The 19,071-nt window shown below is 42.2% G+C and overlaps 1 non-coding gene across 1 annotated transcript; it reads left to right on the forward strand.

The window, feature by feature from the left end:
* Positions 1-18,018: 18,018 nt before the first annotated feature.
* Positions 18,019-18,176, forward strand: LOC150019244 (U1 spliceosomal RNA). Its single transcript, XR_016509588.1, has one exon. It is a non-coding gene; the product is annotated as a U1 spliceosomal RNA (small nuclear RNA).
* The last annotated feature ends 895 nt before the right edge of the window (positions 18,177-19,071 follow it).

Genomic DNA, 19,071 nt, shown 5'->3' on the forward strand with positions numbered 1-19,071 from the left:
GAGCATTAAAAAAATGGAGCAGAATCAATATTTGAAATACTAGTCAAGCATTTTCAAATACAGATGAAAGTATCAAGCTCTGGGAACACTAATGCAGGATGAATACAAGAAAACCACACCTGGGCATTTAATAGTAAAAAATACCAAAAACCAAAGTAATCTGAGTACATAATTGCTTCTGTACCCCCCAAAAACGCTCTATTTTTATCACATTTGCAATCCTGTACTTAAAGATTAGTGCCCAGTAAATGAAAAGTAAATAGTTTACTTTTCATCTGTGCACACAACGCATAACATTCAGCCAAACTTCTATTCTCTTAAAGCAGTGAAAGATAAGGCAAAGGGCACAAGTCATCTATGGGCCTTATATCTTGACTTTATAAACTTCTTCAGCCTTCTCCCAGTGTCTTCATTAGTCAAAATATGCCAGTTCCAAAACAAACATTCTCTTCTCCTGCTGCCATGCCCTTTTGATGTTTAACCACTGAGGACACTTGCTAACCCTCCAATGTAACCGAATGCAGATCCTGCTGTTTGTCACTTTGAAAGACAGGTGCTGGTGTAAAGTAAATAGGTTTAGTCAAGTACCAGTCACCTGTGAAGATGGGGAATTCATGTCTCAAAGCCCATCTTAACGCTTCAGTGCAGGCAGATGTTTTTATAAGGAGAGAGAGGGGGAAAGCAGAACAAAGAGATCAAGGGAGGGGGTTGAAAAATTCTTTACATACGGACAAGCACAGTGCATTCTTTTTTTTTTTCAGAAGGAGCCAAATCAACATTTATTGACTTGAGCTGACAAAGGAAGAGACATACATACCCCTTCCAAAGAGGGTATGAATGCTTCTGGATGCTGGAATCACATTTGCTTGGTACATTTGTAACCGAGCAAACTGGGGCTCAGCCATGTGGTGCCTTAATACATGACCCAGCAATTAGTGCTGAAGGAAAGAGGATTTTATTTATGGGATGCCAACCTCGGGGTGAGAGGCCGAGAGCACTCCTGCTCAGAGCCCCTCTCTCCCTTGAGACCTAGCACTTGCTCCCCAAAAGGCTATAAGCCAAAACCATGCCCAAAAGTTCCCCATATCCTTATCTGTCCATCAGCCAGTCACACAAACAGATTTCCATCCTCTCTGGAATGTGCACTTGTGAAGCAGCTCTCTCCTTCAGGATCTCGGGTACATTGTCCTCAGCCTCCATGTAGTGGTTCAGGGAAACATGTGCCATATTATACTGGATCATGGTAGAGTCTAAGGGGGCACACATCCCAAGAGAGTGGCTTCTCTGTATGTCCTTAAGAGTAGCTGAGGTCTGTAGCTCAGCATTCTTGGTCACAGTTCAGCTCAGCTCCAAGCATCTCCCATGAATCCATGCTTGGTTAGGCAGGTCCCCAAACAGCTGCATCAGCTCTCTCCTTACACCCTTTCAGACCACATGGCTGCTTCCCTATACACCAGACCTCTTAGCAGAAAAGCCCCCACAGTCCATTCTCATAACACAAGTGATGGTCCAGTGTACGTCATCCTGATTTAGTGGTCCTGGCTTCACATCATCCTGGCTCTGCCACTGAAGGTCAGCAAATATCCTGGAACTGAGATGCCTGAAGGACAGGGGTCTGTATCTTTTGAAGTTAGTTCCTAGGATTCTTATACAAACATGCTGTTTGTCTACAAGCTACATATTGGTCAGAGTCAGCATTTACAGAAACAATGTCAACAGAATTGTGAGTTGGGTTACAATTTCCCATTGTTACACCAAGACGCATTGAGAGAATCAAATAACATACTGCATGATTTTAAATAGGTCATTGGCTCAAGAAGGACATCGGTATGAGATTTTTGTGAGATTTTCTGCTCATGAAAGGCATCAAATGGAACTCACATACCCAGGAAAGATCATCCATGCCCATACAAAACAGAGACCTAAAACTTACAGTAAATACAATCACAATTTTAGAAGCACCTGCATACAAAGAGTTTGCCTTCATTATGATAGGATTTAGTTTGTAATTCACATCACTGCTTAGTTCCTCACTAGGATCCTAACAATCTTTCTCAGACAGCATAACTCATGGTAATTCATGAGTTATGAATCAAATTATTAGATAGGTATAACCGACACACACCACCAGCTGAAGCACATTATACCAAAAAGAAAAAACTTTTTTAAGCTTCTAACATCAAAATGGAACAAAGCATTACTCTAAGGTAAAACAAATAATACTAATAATTACAAAATAAAGAAAACACAACACCTCAGCACCATATTAATCTCAAAGTACTCAATCTCTAGGTAATACAGTATACTGGGTTTAGATGACTCACTAAAAGTAACTGCCTGCAAGTAAACATCAATCTTCCCTATGGGCAAAGCCTTCTGGGCATAGATGCTGCCCTCATTGGATCAGCATTATATATATATACACACACTTGCTGTCCCTTATTCATGGTCTACCTATGTCACCTTCCCCCTCTGTTGCTTTGTAACTAGTGAGGTCACATTTTTCACTTTTTAAAAAAGTTTTCTTCCAGAGATGCTGGTATAGCTATTATAAGATTGGTAACCTGCATTTAAAAGGCCATTTTCCTCTATATTTTACTTTTTACCATGCTCTTAATCTGAGAATCCATTTTTAAATGGAGCACATAATACAATGGAAACTGCATATAGGTAAGAAAAGTACACAGGTTGATCCTAAAGTTCTCAGCAGATACCTGCTCACAGTGCAGCTATTGCACATGCTGGTAGGAGCCTGGGCCTTCCTCTTACATGTTTTTCCTAGAGATAACACTAGGAAATGGAATTGCATGCTGTTTCTGAGTCACATGGACATGCCGTGTAAACCCAGAGGTCCAACTGTTTACTGAGGTTAATGCCAAGAGATTATAATCCTGACAAGTTAAAAGTTCTCAAATCATGTTAGGTGACTGCTATGAACTTGTGAATGACACAAAAATTGAAGGTTACTATTAAATACTGTTAGGGTAAAACACAATATATGAATTTTAACTTTCATGAATTAGCCCTTGCATTTTACAAGTCCTGTGTCGATTAATGGGTTTTCACACTGCCTCTGATTTGATAGATCCTCCCTGAAGTATCCGGATCTGACACTACCTATATTCACATCCAAAGACTGCTCAGTAACATACAGTTGAAGTCAAACCACTGAAGTCTTCAGGCCAAGGGAGCAATCTGAGTCTGGCACTGTAGGCCCCCATAATGTTCCAGAAGAGCTACCATGGTACTGAGGACAAGGTTGGTCAGACAGAGAAAGAGACCCACCCCATCATAGTGTTATCAGTCCACCAGACAGGCACCAGGCCCAGAATGGGTCTGCCTCTCACTGGCCTGTACTGTGTGGATTCTTGAATTTGTGCAGGTGATTTTGAGAACAAGTTTATTAAAGCTAGGGACAGTGAGACAAGGAAGGGTTCAGGACATAAGAAGCAACAGTGAAGAGTTAAGCAGGGTTGCTTTGGCTCTCTAGTCATGTTATAGGAAAGAAATGATCTAAGCCGGGGCTGCTGTCAACTCACTGCAAAGTCAGAGGAAAGGGGGCCTTGGAGACCCATTGCTCCCTTGGTGGCAAATCTTGTGGGGTCCGTTAGAATTTAGGAGACACCTGATAGGTAACAGAATTAATAACCCAGAACAGAAAAACAGGAGGGGACAGAACATAATGACCACAAGAACAAAGAAGAAAAATGGTTATGGAACACTGAGAACCGACAAAACACATTCCGGGAGCAGAAAGAATACAGGGCAGGGGTTGAAATTGGTGGTGAAACCCCGTAGCCAAAAAGGGAACCACAACTCACTAAAATGTAGAAAGTAACCAATAGAAACTTACACAACATACACTTCCCCCGGGTGCAGTTTGTTGCTTTAAAAAACCAGTATCAGAGCCCCTTTCGGGGGGAATTGGTCCTATCTGGCTAGTCCACCCCCCGCCCCCCAGCTAGATGGGAATTGGTCTGGATCTCACTAATTCCCCTTCTCACTGGGGAGTCCCGCAATAAATCAATTGCTTTGCTGTAAGCTCACTGCCTTCTCCTGATTTTCCTGGCGACACGGGACTCACAATACCCATCTGTCAGGGAAGAAGAGAGCAAAGGGAAAGGCAGGGGCCTGCTTTGTGGAACAAGAGTGCACACTGGGACCTCCATTTTGAGTGAAAGGCTAGGAGTTTAGGAGAGGATCAATAGAATATTTGTCAGCTTTATGCTGAGGCACCAAAATGAGATTTACTCCCTTAACTTCACCTGTCCTTAGATTTTGTTAACAAATGGCACTAATTGAATTTATGTTATCTCCCTCAGTAGGGTAATTTAAGCTTTTTACCCTCAGGCTGGGGAGGAGAAGTGTCCTTGGTTAAAACGATAGGATTTGGGGATTTACTAGATGGCTGTAAACTACTTGGCCTTTTAGCTATCTCAGTTTCTCTCTTCCACTTGTCCTGGCTTACTAGTTTGTCTCAATACGAGGTTTGTACAGTCATTGAGAAGCCATTGAGGCCTTTTAAGCAGAAAAGTCCCATGATACTAATTACGTTTTTAAAAGACCACTCTAGCTACTGTGCAGCAAGAGTGGAAGAAAGGGCCAGTTAGAAAGCTACTGCAGAAAGCCAAGTGAGACATGCTTGGACAAGGACATGGCCAAGGAAATGACAGAGGGGACAAAAGTGATGGAGGACTCAAATGTTGGAAAATTTTTGTTTTGAGTAACAGCTAATGAGCTTAGTAATCAATGTACAGTATTCCCTCACTTATCGTGGGTATTATGTTCTAGACCCCCCGTGATAGGTGAAAATCCGTGAAGTAGGAACCTTACATTTATTTTAGCATTTATATATATTTTAAGGCTTTATAAACCCTTCCCACACACTTATAAACCGTTCCCAGTCCCTTATGAACCTTTCCCACTCCCTTATTAACCTTTTCCACACTTTTATGAACACTACTTATGTTCTTAAACACATTCTACACTCTTAAACCTACGTAACTTTAACAACATACATATACAGTACTGCAAAATCCCGCAAATTAGCAAAAAATCTGCAATAAATAATTAAATATAATATTTTTAAAAATCCCACGATACAGTGAGGCCGTGATAAGTAGGCCGCAATATAGAGAAGGACTACTATATGTAAAAAGCTATTGTTTCAGAAACTAGAGGTATGACCCACCTTGATTCCAAGAAACCATAAGCAGTTCGACCTTTGTGCCTCAGGACTGCAAGCAATCAAGATGGTATCTGAGCCATTGTACTCCAGGGTGACCACTGCCCAGGACACAAATGAAAGGACACGGCAGTTTTTATCCAATTAAGCTTTTCCCTGAATTCCAACCCCCTTACCTACTCTTCTCCTTATAAAAGGGCCCATTTTATACTGGAATTTAAGACAGTTTATTAGAGTACAAACCCACTGTCTTCTCAGATCTCTGACCACCTGAATAAAGTGCCCATAAAGATTCAATCCCTGTCTCTGCTTATTGGGTCTGGTAGATGACAGGCAGCATGAGCACTGGCTTTTCCGGTTTCAAAAGGTCAAGGGTTCTGCTCCAATACTGTAAGTTTTAGATGTCTGTGATATCTTTGGTTAAAAATTGAGAACCAGAAACAGGACTCTCATGGATGACAAGCTGTCCCAACCTCTTGAGGGTCTTCATTATGCAGTAATGTGTTGCTTTTCAATTTTTAAATAAATGCTACAGACCCAAATTTAATTGAGTATCCTAGTGTGAAATGTTCCCAAAAGGCACCAAAGGATTTACAGTTATAAATAATTTTGAAGTTTGGCATCTTAGCTACAGGGAATTTCAAACCATACAAATATTTGTCCTTAGCCTTCCAAGCTCCTTGACCTTCTCTCTTCTAATGATCTTGTCCTCCTCACTATCTCAGGCAGGCATGTTCCCTCCTGGGCATTGAAAATAAATACCCTGTCTTGTCACCCACATACTGTTTCTTTCCTATCTTTCATCTATCTCTTCTCTAGCCCTAGGACCCTCTGTTCCTACCTAAGGTTAACCCTCTGCTCATGTACTGCTTCTCATTCCCTCTTTCTTACTCAAGGAAGGACGTCTCTGCAGTAATTTTCACCACCCTCATTTTTTCTCCCCTGCATCAGTATTTTCCTTCTCTACTGGTTATAAAAATTCTGTAAAACTTCAACCTATTCCCTCTCACCTTTTCCTATTAACATGGTATATAATCCCCAAATTTTAAGCACCCCTTTGAGTCATGCTTTGCTTCATGTCCATTGCCCTCCATGTCCTCACCCTCACATTTCTTCTTTTTTTTTTTTTTTTAAGCAGGGACCCAACCCACAACCCAGGCATGTGCCCTGACCAGGAATCGAAACAGCGGCCTTCCACTTTGCAGGATGACACCCAACCAACCAAGTCACACCAGCCAGGGCTTCCATTCCTTGAACCCACTGCACTCACATTTTCATCTCACCCCATTCTTGTATCAAAACTACTCTAGACTAAGTAAGGTGACTACCAAAGTGACGGAGCCAATGACCAATATTTTTAATTAAAATACAATTCACAGACCATAATACCTATGCTTTTAAAGTGTGAACAATTAAGTGGATTTTCATATATTAATGATGAATTCTTAGTCCTCATCTTAGGCAAACTACCAGCAATGTTGACAGAGTTGAATATTCTTTTCTAGAAATGCTTTCTTCACTTTGATTTCTGGACACAACATCAGGACACTCTGATTGGAACATATACTTTTTAGACATTCAGGCAGAGATGAAGCAGATGGTTGGATGGTCTAGACTTCACAGGAGAGGTCTAGGGACCCTTGAGGATGGTGCTGAGGCCCCAATAACTGGGCAGAATCAGAGCGGAAGTGACTGTTGAATATTCCATGGTGGCCTAACCATTACATTCAGCTGAAGGCATTTGAATCCTGAAGTCACTTAATCTGCGTAAAAGCAGGTTCCCAAAAGGACTTAATTATCATAAATCCCCTAAAAATTAACCAGGGAAAGCTATTAATTTTTAAGTCAGCGCCACAAGACCTAACCAGATCTGTCACAAAACTATCATATTTCCCACCCATTCTCCAAAGGGCCCGTTTATCTTCTCCAAAAACCATCTGTTTTTCCACAAGTGCACTTGTTTCCTTCCCCTTCTCTTAAGATGGTTTTAAGGCCCAAAGTCTAATGCCCCTTTAAGTCACATTTTTCTGCGAACTCTCTTCCCACATGATTAAATCTAATATGTCTTTTCTCTTGCTAATCTGCCTTTCATCTGTCAGAATATGTAGGCAGCTAGAATGCACACCTGGACTTTTGGTATATGCTAATCAACCTGGCCCTGGACTTAGCCATTCCCAAAGGATATGCTGATGGACTGAACCCATTTCCAGGGGAAATGGTAATGGACCTAGCCCAATTTGTTAACTAACCTGGTGGGGGAGGGGGACAATGAGGTATAAATGACCTACTGAATATGTTGATAAGCAAACTCACCTCACTGAAATGTGTGGTTGACAAGTATAAAAATGATGCCTGCAGGAGTGTGAGTGGGACCCCTACGGGCCCACAAGGAGGATCGGGAGTCCCCATTCCCCTTGCTCTTACAGGCCCTTGAGTTGGTCCAGGAGTTGCCTCTCTCCTCCACCTCCTTCCCCCTTCTTCCCTCAATAAACCCATTGTCTGATCCCACAGTGGTCTCTGGGTGATTTTGTTACAGAGCGGGGGTGTCCAAAAATCCCCAGAGCCTGCGGGTTGGGGGATGGGGAAAAGGGAACAGCTTTTAAGATGCCTTTGCATGACTATGGCTAGAAGCTTAGTGTCTCAGTTAAGCAAATGGCTTTGATTCTTGCAAGGCCCCAAGAATATGGGAGGGGTTTTGACCATGGAATGGTACGGAAAGAGCATACAGAGCCTGCGCAAGGTTCTGTGAATGGTCAGAACTGGTCACAGAACTGGTTACCACACTCACTGCATCAGAGTACGTAGTCAGGGGTTTAAAAATAGGCAGCAGACATTTTAGCTGGGTTCTCCATGTGGTTTTGAGAGGGGAGAATACCGTGCGGCTTTAAAAGGGCAAAGAGAGAACCATGTGTGATCCAGTGCAACATGGCACATGTTTTCCTGGACTGTTATACGGAGGCTGATGACATGGTACCCCAGATCCTGAAGGAGACAGCTGACAGATAAGGGATGGGGAACTTCTGGGCATCTTTTTGGCTTATAGCTTTTTGGGGAGCCAGTGAAGTGCTGGGTCCCGTGGGAGGACAAGGCTCTGAGCTGAAGTGCTCACTGCCCTCCCCAGGTTGGAATATTGTAAATAGAGACCTGTTTTCCTCAACACTAGTTGTTGGGTTTTACACCAAGGCGCCACGTGAAAGAAGCCCCTTTCGCTCTGTAACAATTTCTCAGAACAACGCTGCCCTGACAGCATCAACTTAATTTGAAGGCCTCCAATCACAACCTCAGAGTAGAGAAAGTTTTCTCTCCCCTAAAGAAGAAATTCAAGGACAGAGCCCTGAGGCTTGTTTCTTTTTTTTGACTTTTTTCTTTTTTTTTATTGTATTTTTTCTATTACCATTTATCCCTCTACACCCTCCGCCACCTCCACCCACCCCTTCCCCCAAGGACTGTTTAAATGTGTGAAGATTGAGAAGCACCAGTAAGCACCAGTGAGAAATCTATAACTTGACAAAGTTAAAAATGAACAATATCCTTTATTCCTACAAAGTACACAACAGATTACTTTTATAGATATGGTCAGGCCCATTAAGATGTGCAGTACATGTAGGATTCACTCCAAATTTTGATGATTTATTATAAATAAAAGGTAAAATATCTCTTTAATAATTTTATATTAATTACATATTGAAATTATATTTTGAATATATTGTTTATATAGACAGATTGATGTAGTGTTTTATAGTTTCCAAACAATATTATGCTATATGATCTTATTTGTTCCTCTTAACTTGTGCCAAGTTACTCCATTTTATAGAAGAAATTATTGTAACAGCGGTCCCCAAAATTCCCCACAGCCTGTGGTTTGGGGGATGGGGAAGGGGACGGCACAGCCTGAGAGATGCCTTTGCATATCTATGGATGATAGTTTCTTAGTTATTCAAATAACTATGGCCCTTCCATCACACCAAAAAGATGGGAGGGGCTTTCACTGTAGAATGGTGACAAAAGAGCTTGCTAATGGTCAGAACCTGTTACCTCACCTACTGTGTCACAGGTTGCAATCAGAGATTTAAAAATAAGGCATCAGCCATTAAGCAGAAGAATCACATGATTTGAAAGGTGGCAAGCAGAGCCATGTGGTTTGAAAAGAGGCAGAGGGAGCTGTGTGGTTTAAAAGGAGGTAGAGGGAGCCATGCCATCTGAAAGGAGAGTGCCATGTGGCCTAGGCTAGTAAGAAACCCAGCATGCTGATGTTTTGATTGTGCTTGCTCTAGCTGACTTTGAAGCTGCTGAGGACCCTCTTAAAACTTGTGCCTTTCCTGGACTTCATCATGATCCAGTGCAACATGGCACAAGCTTTCCTGGACTATTATATAGAGGCTGATGACATCCTGGAGTATTATACGGAGGCTGATGACATCATACCCCAGATCCTGAAGAAGAGAGCTGACATATAAGGGATGGGGAACCTCTGGGCATGTTTTTGGCTTACAACCTTTGGGGAGCAAGGGAAGTGTTGGGTCCCATGGGAGAACAGGGCTCTGAGTTGAAGTGCTCATAGCCCTCCCCAGGTTGGAATATTTTAAATAAAGACTGTTTTTCTCAACACTGATTGTTGGGTCTTACATCAAGACACCACGTGCTCGAATCTCACTTTGCTCAGTAACACTATGAACTAGTATTGACATTCCAGGACCAGATCTTAAGTCTTTAGACTTTTACTCAGTGATACTTCACTAGCTGAACACTTAAATAATAATATTGCTTGAACAATATCTATTAATAGGATAATAATTGAATGCCTTTCACATTACTAGTTACAGGTCAGATAAGAATACTAAATGTTCTCAGCACACTTAACACTGTACTCCTGTTCTGGCAATTTTAATTGACCCATACATACTCCACTTCTGGGCTCCTTAAATAAAATACAGATCCCTTCCATCCAAACTTATGTTCACTGGTCCCATGAAGAAAGTGTGATCCAGTGAGAGATGAAGTTACTTCACCAAAAGTAGAAAATGAAAAATGACAATTTATTAAACCTAAGTTATGTCTGGTCCTTCCTACTCCCTGCATGTCTTGTCAATGTGCAGCTGTATGAACATGAAAGAAAAGTATGAAACAAACTACCAGGCAAGAAAGAAAGGAAAAAAAGAAAGAAAGGAAAGAGAGGAAGGAAGAAAGAAAGAAAGAAAAGAGAGAAAGGCAAACGCTAAGGCATGATGAACTTTTAACAAAATGCAATATGGTCTTATTGTCCCAGCTCTGAGTGACTCTGAATTCTCTGCCTCCTCTTCTATAAAAAGGAGAATAAAATACCTCTCCCTGAAAGACTTAGTGTGAGCATAAAACAAGGAATGTAAAAAAACTCCTATATGTAATAAGCAGTAAACAGATCCCTTTGTCCCCCTTCTTAATGGCCACTTTCTGTTATTTTCCTGAGGACATTCTGATCTTGTTTCAAAACCTTCCAAACTAATATAGAATGCTTAAGGAAAAGGAGTGAGGGGACTTCCAGCCAAGATGGAGGCATAGGTAGACATGCTGCATCACCCTCCATCACTAAAAAAGAATACAACTACCTCAAAACTGGAGACAACCAGAAGTAACAGAAAACTGAGCTGCATGGAAGTCCAACAAGCAAAGATATAAAGAAGAAATACTCATCCAGACACATAGGAGGGGTGGAGCCAGGGAAGAAAGGATGTGGTGTGGAGGAGGGAGTAACAGCGACAGTGGCGGGGCAGTGGAAAGCATAATCACACCTTTAAAAAAGAGGGAGGGACACCTGGGGAGCACTCCCACACCAGACTGTGTAGCTTACTGTTCCAGCACCAGGAAATATAGCTTCATTGCTTCTGACTGTGAAAACCAGTGGAGGTTGCGATGGAGGAAGAAACTGAGGGTCCCTCAAGGGAGTCTGCTTGTTTAGATGGTCCCCATAGTACTAGAATGTCCACAGACCCACCCACTCTGGGAACCACAGTCAGGACAACAGCTAGAGAGGTGCCAGTCCCATATGGGAAGTGGGAAAAGTGTCTGGAAAAAGGACAAGTGCTGAGCAAGCAGCATTGTTCCCTTTCAGACCTCTCCTCCACATACAGCACTACAACATAGTGAAAGGGGTGGCCCATACTGACAAATACCTAAGGCTCCACCCCTTACAACATAACAAGTGCGACAGCTCTACCTCAGACATAGAGGCAAACAAACACAGGAGCCTGTCAAGATGAGGAGACAGAAAAGTACCTCCCAATAGAGGGAACAGATCAAGGTTCCAATGAGAGAACTAAGCAACGAGGAGACAGCTAACCTAACAAATGAGGAGATAGCCAACCTAACAGACACAGAGTTCAAAACACTGGTGATAAAGGTGCTCATAGACTTGACAGACATGCTTGACAGCAAACACAGAACAGAAAAAGTGAAGGCTGTGCTAAGTGAAACTAAGGAAAATCCATATGTAACCAATGGTGAAGGGAAAGAAACCAGGGTTCAAATAAATGATTAGGAACATAAGGAAGAAATAAACAGTCAACCAGTACAGAATGAAGAAACAAAAACTGAAAAAAATGAAGAAGCTTAGAAACCTATGGTACAACTTTAAACATTCCAACATCCAAATCACAGAGTTGCCAGAAAGAGAAGAGAAAGAGCCATAAATTGAAAACTTATGTGAAAAAACAATGAAGGAAAACTTCCTTAATTTAGGAAAGAGATAGACATATGAGTCCAGGAAGCACAGAGTCCCAAACAAGCTAAACCCAAAGAGGACCATATCAAGACACATCATCATAATTAAAATGCCAAACGTTAAAGAGAAAGAGAGAATCTTAGAAGCAGCAAGAGAAAAGCAGAGAGCTACCTACAAAGGGGTTCCTATAAGAGTATCAGCTGATTTCTCAAAAGAAACTTTGCAGGCAAGAAGGGACTAGCAAGAAGTATTCAAAGTGATGAAAAGCTAGGACCTCCAACCAAGACTACTTTATCCAGCAAAGCTATCATTTAGAACAGAAGGGCAGATAAAGTGCTTCCCAGACAAGGTGAAGCTAAAGGAGTTCATCATCACCAAGCCCTTATTATATGAAATGTTAAAGGGACTGACTTAAGAAAAAGAGGATCAAAACTATGAACATTAAAATTACAACAAACTCACAACTATCAACCACAGAACTTAAAAAAAAAAAAAAAAAACTAAGCAAACAACCAGATAGGAACAGAATCATAGGTATGGAGATCATGTGGAGGTTTATCAGCTGGGAAGGGGAAGGGGGGAAAATGGGGAAATGGTGCAGGGATTAAGACTCATAATTGGTACATACAAAATAAACAGGGGGAATTTAAGAATAATGTAGGAAAGGGTGAAGCCAAAGAACTTATATGCACAACCCATGGACATGAACTAAGGGGAGTGGGCTTGCAAGAGGGAAGCAACGTACTGGGCAGAGGGGAGCAAAGAGGAGCAAAGGGAAAAGAAATTGGGACAGCTGTAACAGCATAATCAGTAAAATATACTTTAAAAAAAGAAAGAAAAAAAGGAGTGAGACAGGATAGTAAAAAGCTAGGAAAACTCCTTAGCAAGTGGAATAGGAAAACTGAGATAGCTGAACACAATGGCAGAGCAATTTACAGCCAGATACAAAAGGTCTCCCTAAGAGATAACACCTAGGCCTCAGTTGTATTTCAGCTCCAGGCCCAGAAAAGCAGCAAAACCAGGTGGGTAGAATCATAACCAAATGCAATGACAAAAGAGCCCCTTCCCCTCCAGTGACAAATCAAGAGACCACAACCCTGAAAGGGCATATTTGGAAAACTGATGAATATTCTGCTGAAGCCTTCCCTGAGACCTCCCCTAGTATTTCCACCTGCAAAAGACAGATAAAAGCCTCAAGACAAAGGATCAATCTTATGTGCTCTCTCTTTGGGGAGCTGGGGTCCCATTCCCTTTCCTTTCTTCTCCATACACCCACCCCCACCCCAGCTCCTTTCTTCACAGGCATACATCTCCTAAACTCTAAGGCAATGAGCAGCTGGCAGCTTATCCCATGCTTAGCCCCTTAACCCATTCCTAGGGCCCCTTTTCTATGACTTCCCAGTAGACTAAGGCAGTCCAGCCTAGGCTCACCTGTTGCTTCTTCTATGCTAAGCCCTTCTGGCCACCCTCAGCAGACCCGTTCTCTCCCTTGAGGATGTACTAATAAAATTTACTCATCCACTTTCATCTTGCTGATCTGTAATTCTTTACTGCATCAGTGTGAACTGAGCTTCCAGGTACAGGAGTACAATGAATGTTTTACCCTTCTCCCTTTCTACATACTCTGTTGTTCCTTTAAGTTTTCTATTCCTTCTCTCCTTCACCCTGTGGTCAGGTTCAAGCCATCCAGGACAAGAATCAGAAAGGGCATACCTTTGTGAGGTGTCCAAAGTTTAGGTGTCTCTCAGGCAGACTTTCCTCTTACCTTGTAAGACACTCACCTCAAGTGGCATCAGAAGGAAATCATAGGGCTTGTGGCTTTCTAGAAATTTCCATCTTTACCCTTCCAGATAACAAAGAACTAATGCCAGTCAAATTAAAGCTACCAATGCTACCTGGGCCTAAGCACTAGCCCAAAGGGACCAGGCTAGGAATGAGTGTGGGAGTTCAGAACAAGTCACGCCAAGATGTGTCTCTGTAGTACCCAGATTGTTTTGAGCTAAAGGAAACTTTTGCCTCAAGCTGAGAGAAACTTCTGCCCCTCCATTAAGTACCTACAAGAATGTGAATTAGGGGCCTTGCCCAGAATAAAGGATTATCAACTATAATCTCTTTGATCCACCTATATGGCAGGGCAAACTTCTATTTCCTAAACATCTGCTCTTCTTATCATTCTGCAATTACGCTCTGAAGCCCCTAAGACACCTTACCTCATCCCTAGCTCAGAATATCTTCTATTCCTAGAACCCCCTTTTGTTTCTGAACCTCCTGTGCATGTGGGGTCTCTGACTCTCATGTATGTGGGGTTCCCATACATATATATGTTTTAAATTTGGTTATTTTCTCTTGCTAATACGTCTTATGTCGATTTGATTATTACACCAGTTGAAGGAACCTTGACGGTAAAGTTTCTTCCTCCCCCACATCAGAAAAGAGCAAGAAACTGTTTAACAGGATTCCTGATCTGGCTAAGATTTTATTCTACCTTCTTGCCAAAAACAAAACTTCATTAAAATCAAGATGGAAGCAGCGATGTTGTTTTACTCACACCTATCCATCCCTGGCTTAAAGAACCAGTACACTACTAACTTTCAATGCTATAATTCCCTGAATACCTTTCTCTACATGTAACCTATCCATGTGGCTCTAAAATTAGGTATCCAATTTCTAAGTCTCCCAGTGAAGTAGAACACTTGCTTTAAAAACCTGTGGGGTGGGGGGAATTATCATGAGAAGGAGCAGTGACTACTAATGGGTTTTTTAAGAGGAGGATGACAAAAATGTGATGGTTGCACAAACTGTACTTTAAATAGGTGATTTGTATAATCTGTGAATGATATCTCATAAAGCTTTTGTTTAAAAAAACAACAACTATGAGGGCAAAGTCATCTAGACACTTGATCAATTATTGGATCACATCCTGGAGTAAACTGGGAACTTATTTTTTAAGGGATGCACTTTACCTTCCTGTAGACCTATATATCCTATAGAGAGGATGGCCATTCAGGTTCATTAATTTTTTATTAAAAGTTCTCAACCATTACCTCAGTAGGCAACAAAGAATAAATTTTCCCACTTGATAAATGTTTCAGCTGTTGCCAATATTGTATCAAAAACTCTTGACAGAGAGAAATACAGACTATTTGAAGCACATAAGGCCCACCCATCCTTCTACAAAATCTAGATTTATCCCCAAAGAAACCCCAAACCATAAAACAGCAGCATGTGTGATCACAGGGTTTTACTGTCCAAGTGTTTTTCCTAACACATAGCGTAAGGAAAATTACAACAACAAGCAGTCCTAGAAAACACACCACTGCATGTGCTACCACATGGGCACACAGGATACTCTCCCACTGCTGTGGTTCAGTCTCCTCTGCATCCTTCTGATACACGAGACAGTCCCTCAGAAATAAGAGACAGGAAAGCTTCTCTAAGGACCTGGCATATTCCCCCACTTTATCCTCATTAAATTGTGTGACTGATGGCCTCCAAGATCCACTTAATTTGTGTAGGGTCCTTCAATTTGTCCATGTTCATTGTAATGTGCTCCCCACAGAAATTCTCTGTTGTGTTTTATTTTTTGTTTGTACCACATACTCTGCTCAATTGCTTCATGGATGCTTAATAAAGAAATGCAAAAATAGATTATGGGTGTAAATGTGTTTTGACACCATCTTGATGCAAAACAATGAGTTGCCTAAGGGGAGTCCTGCTGAATGCCCAGGGCCCGAAACAAAGATGACCAATAAACATTTGATACTATGAACCGATTTTTTTTCCTGATAATGGAATGACCTTTTATGTATTTGTATGCCATTAGGAAAGAAAATAAAACTAGGCAATATTTCAGGTACTTTTTAAAACCGTTTTCCAGATTTGCAATCTAACTTTTCGGTCTTCTTTTTATTTATTTTTATTCTAACATCTTCAGTAATCTTTAATCTACTCAGAAAAATTACACAAGGAAACTCAAAAACTCTAGCAAACCATCCAAAGTTGTAAATAAACTCTATGTCCTGGAGATAAGAAAAAGTAATATTAACAAACTTTCCTCCCACTTTGTAGTAACTTCCATGCTCAATAGGTTTTTAATCTACCCAATATCAACTCGTTTCACACATTTGCAGGAACGCAAGTTGTACCAAGCAGCCCTTGCAACACACTACCACACATGGAATCAGTTGCACCAACACATTGTTTTCTGCAAAAGCAGTTAGAATTTTCAGTTTGCATTTACATTCACTTTCAAATTAAACTAGGACTAATTAAAACCTAGTCATCACAATTGAACAGTTGTTTTTGTTTGTTTGTTTGCTTGTTTGTTTAGTTTTTTAATTTTCTACCAAATGTACTCCAATACCCACCGACCTTTCAAGCCACGGACATCCCAAAGGGCTGTCACCGCTCACTCAGTAGTTCACGGGCTCCGATCTCAGGGTCCACGCGCTCAGAGGCAGAGCTCTAATAACCATTTATTTAAATGCGGAGATGAGTCCACCAGACCTTCCCAACTTACTCTGAGGAAGCAGCTCCTGCTTCACAAGGACATCAAGCATTTGTACTGTGCTTTCCAATCCTGAGGCTTTTCCAAAAATTTCCTTGGCTCCTTTGCAGGCTGCCCCTTTCCTGCGTCAGCCCGGTCCCTGACCGACGGTTGGGGACTCTCTCTTCCCTCCTGCGCCCTAAGGACTAGATTTGTACTCACCGACTCAGGATACAGCCCCTCGCGCGGAGAAGCTCGGTAGGAGCGACCTTCCAGGACCAACGCCCGCAGCCCCACCCGCAGCCCACCCACCGCGCCTGTGAGCTCCCGGTGGGACCAGCACTCACGCGCTGAGAACACCGGGGAAGGCGCGGGCCCGGGTCGCGGTCACTATCAGGAGCGATGGGCGTCGGGCGGGGTCGTCCAGGGGGCGAGCACAGCAGAGCCCACGCGGGCTTCACCTCCCACGCCTAGGGCTGCGGGCAGGTAGCTCCCAGGGCAGGGGCCCCTCTCTCTCTCAGAAGCGTCCCGCTCCCGGAGGGTCTGCTACCAGGGTAGAGCGTAAGGCCCGGCGCCGCCCTCCTGGCTGGGATGAACGCCCTGACGGAGCCCCCGCCCCCAACCTCGGGTGGGCCGGGGTCAGGGACCCAAGGCTGTTCCTGAGCACGCAGGAGGGAACTAAGAACTCTGTCAGGGCTCATACGAAATGCGTATTTGGCGACGAGCCCTGGTAATCACAGGACACCACCCCAGCTGATGAATGCTTCTTCTGGCCTTCGTGGATTTGGTAACCACAGTCGGGCGCTCCTAAGCACCAAAAAGCTGACACCAAGGTTCTTTCCGTTTTACACGTTGCCCGTCCAGAGCAAGTAGGCAGTGTCTACTGATGAGCTTCTGAGAAATTAGGTTCCTGCTAACCCAGGCCAAGAAAATCAGGAACTAAATCTAAGGGGGGATTGAGGAAAATAGAGACAAAACCCTTTGAATGAAAGTATTATGGGAACAGTTTAAATGCGTTCTCCACACTCCTGTAATAAATTTTCATTGCAAGACATGGACGGTTTGGAAAAACTGGAAAGTGACCTGCAGATTGAGGAAAAGGGCTAGCTGTCATGCGTTAGGAGCGATGGGTTCATGGCTACACCAAAATTCACCTGCTGTATCTACTCTCTGAAATTGGTATATGCATCTAGATAGCTTCTGGTTTGCATGTACACACAAAATCTTATGAGACCAGTTGTTTAAAGCAAGAAAATTTTGGCCAGGAGGCCTAGATTAAAAAACAATTGATTACACACTTTTAATTTTCTTTAGAATATTAAAAATAGCATTGTGAAGGAGAAAAAAATCTTTCCTCTACCTCCAAGTTTCCTTTGGCTGATCTAATAACCAAACACATGAGACAGATTAGCAAGAGAAAATAACCAAATTTAATACACAGGTATGTATGGGAACTTCTCTTGAGGTGCAGAAATCGAATGGGAACAAGGGTATAATATAGGACATGCTAAGATAGGAATAAGTTATAGCTGATTATCTGTTATGAGCAAGGCCCCTAATTCAAGTTCTTCTTAGGTAGTGAAAGGGAGGGGTGAAGTTTCTCTTGAGCCTGAAACTAAAATTGCTTTAGCCCAAGACACAGAACACTTTATACTTACCTGGCGAGACACCATGATCATGAAGGTGGTTTTCCCAGGGCGAGGCTCACCTCTTGCACTCCTGGTGTGCTGACCCCTGCTTTTTCCCCAAATGTGGGAAACTCAGCTGCATAATTTGTGGAAGTTGGGGACTGCATCTGTGATCTCACTTGTATTTATTCATTAATTTATTTATTTATCTATCTATCTATTTATTTATTTTTAGCATATTATACTGATTGTGTTATTAGAGTTGTACCAATTTCCCCCCCTTTGTTCCTCTCTGCCCAGCAGCCCCCTTTCTTCTAGCAATCCCACCCCCCTTAGTTTTTGTCCATGAGTCATGCATAAAAGTTCTTTGGCTTCACCCTTTCTTATACTATTCTTAACTTCCCCCTGTCTATTTTATTCCTACTAATTATGCTTTTTAATCCCTGCACCATTCCCCCATGCTCCCCCTTCCCTCTCCCAGCCAATAACCCTCCAAATGATCCCCATACCTATGATTCTGTTCCTGTTCTGGTTGTTTGCTTAGTTTTTTTGTTTTTTAGATTCAGTTGTTGATAGTTGTGAGTTTGTTGTCATTTTAATGTTCATAGTTTTAATCTTCTTCCTTTTCTTAAATAAGTCCCTTTAACGTTTCACATAATAATGGCTTGGTGATGTCGAACTCCTTTACCTTTACCTTGTCTGGGAAGCACTGTATCTGCCCTTCTATTCTAAATGATAGCATTGCTAGATAGAGTACTGTAATCTTGGTTGGAGGTCCTTGCTTTTCATTACTTTGAATATTTCTTGCTAGTCCCTTCTTGCCTGCAAAGCTTCTTTTGAGAAATCAGCTGATAATCTTATAGGAACTCCTTTGTAGGTAGCTCACTGCTGCTTTTAAGATTCTCTCTTTCTCTTTAACCTTTGGCATTTTAATTATGATGTGACTTGGTGTTGCCCCTGGCTGGTTTGGCTCAGTGGATTGAGCGTCGGCCTGCGAGCTAAGTGTCGCTGGTTCGATCTTCCAGTCAGGGCACATCAGAGAAGGAAAACTCTGACTCCAAAAAACCTCCGCTGC

This window comes from Furipterus horrens, unplaced genomic scaffold, assembly GCF_987537825.1.
Source record: "Furipterus horrens unplaced genomic scaffold, mFurHor1.1.pri manual_scaffold_2, whole genome shotgun sequence".
In the NCBI taxonomy this organism is placed as follows: Eukaryota; Metazoa; Chordata; class Mammalia; order Chiroptera; family Furipteridae; genus Furipterus; species Furipterus horrens.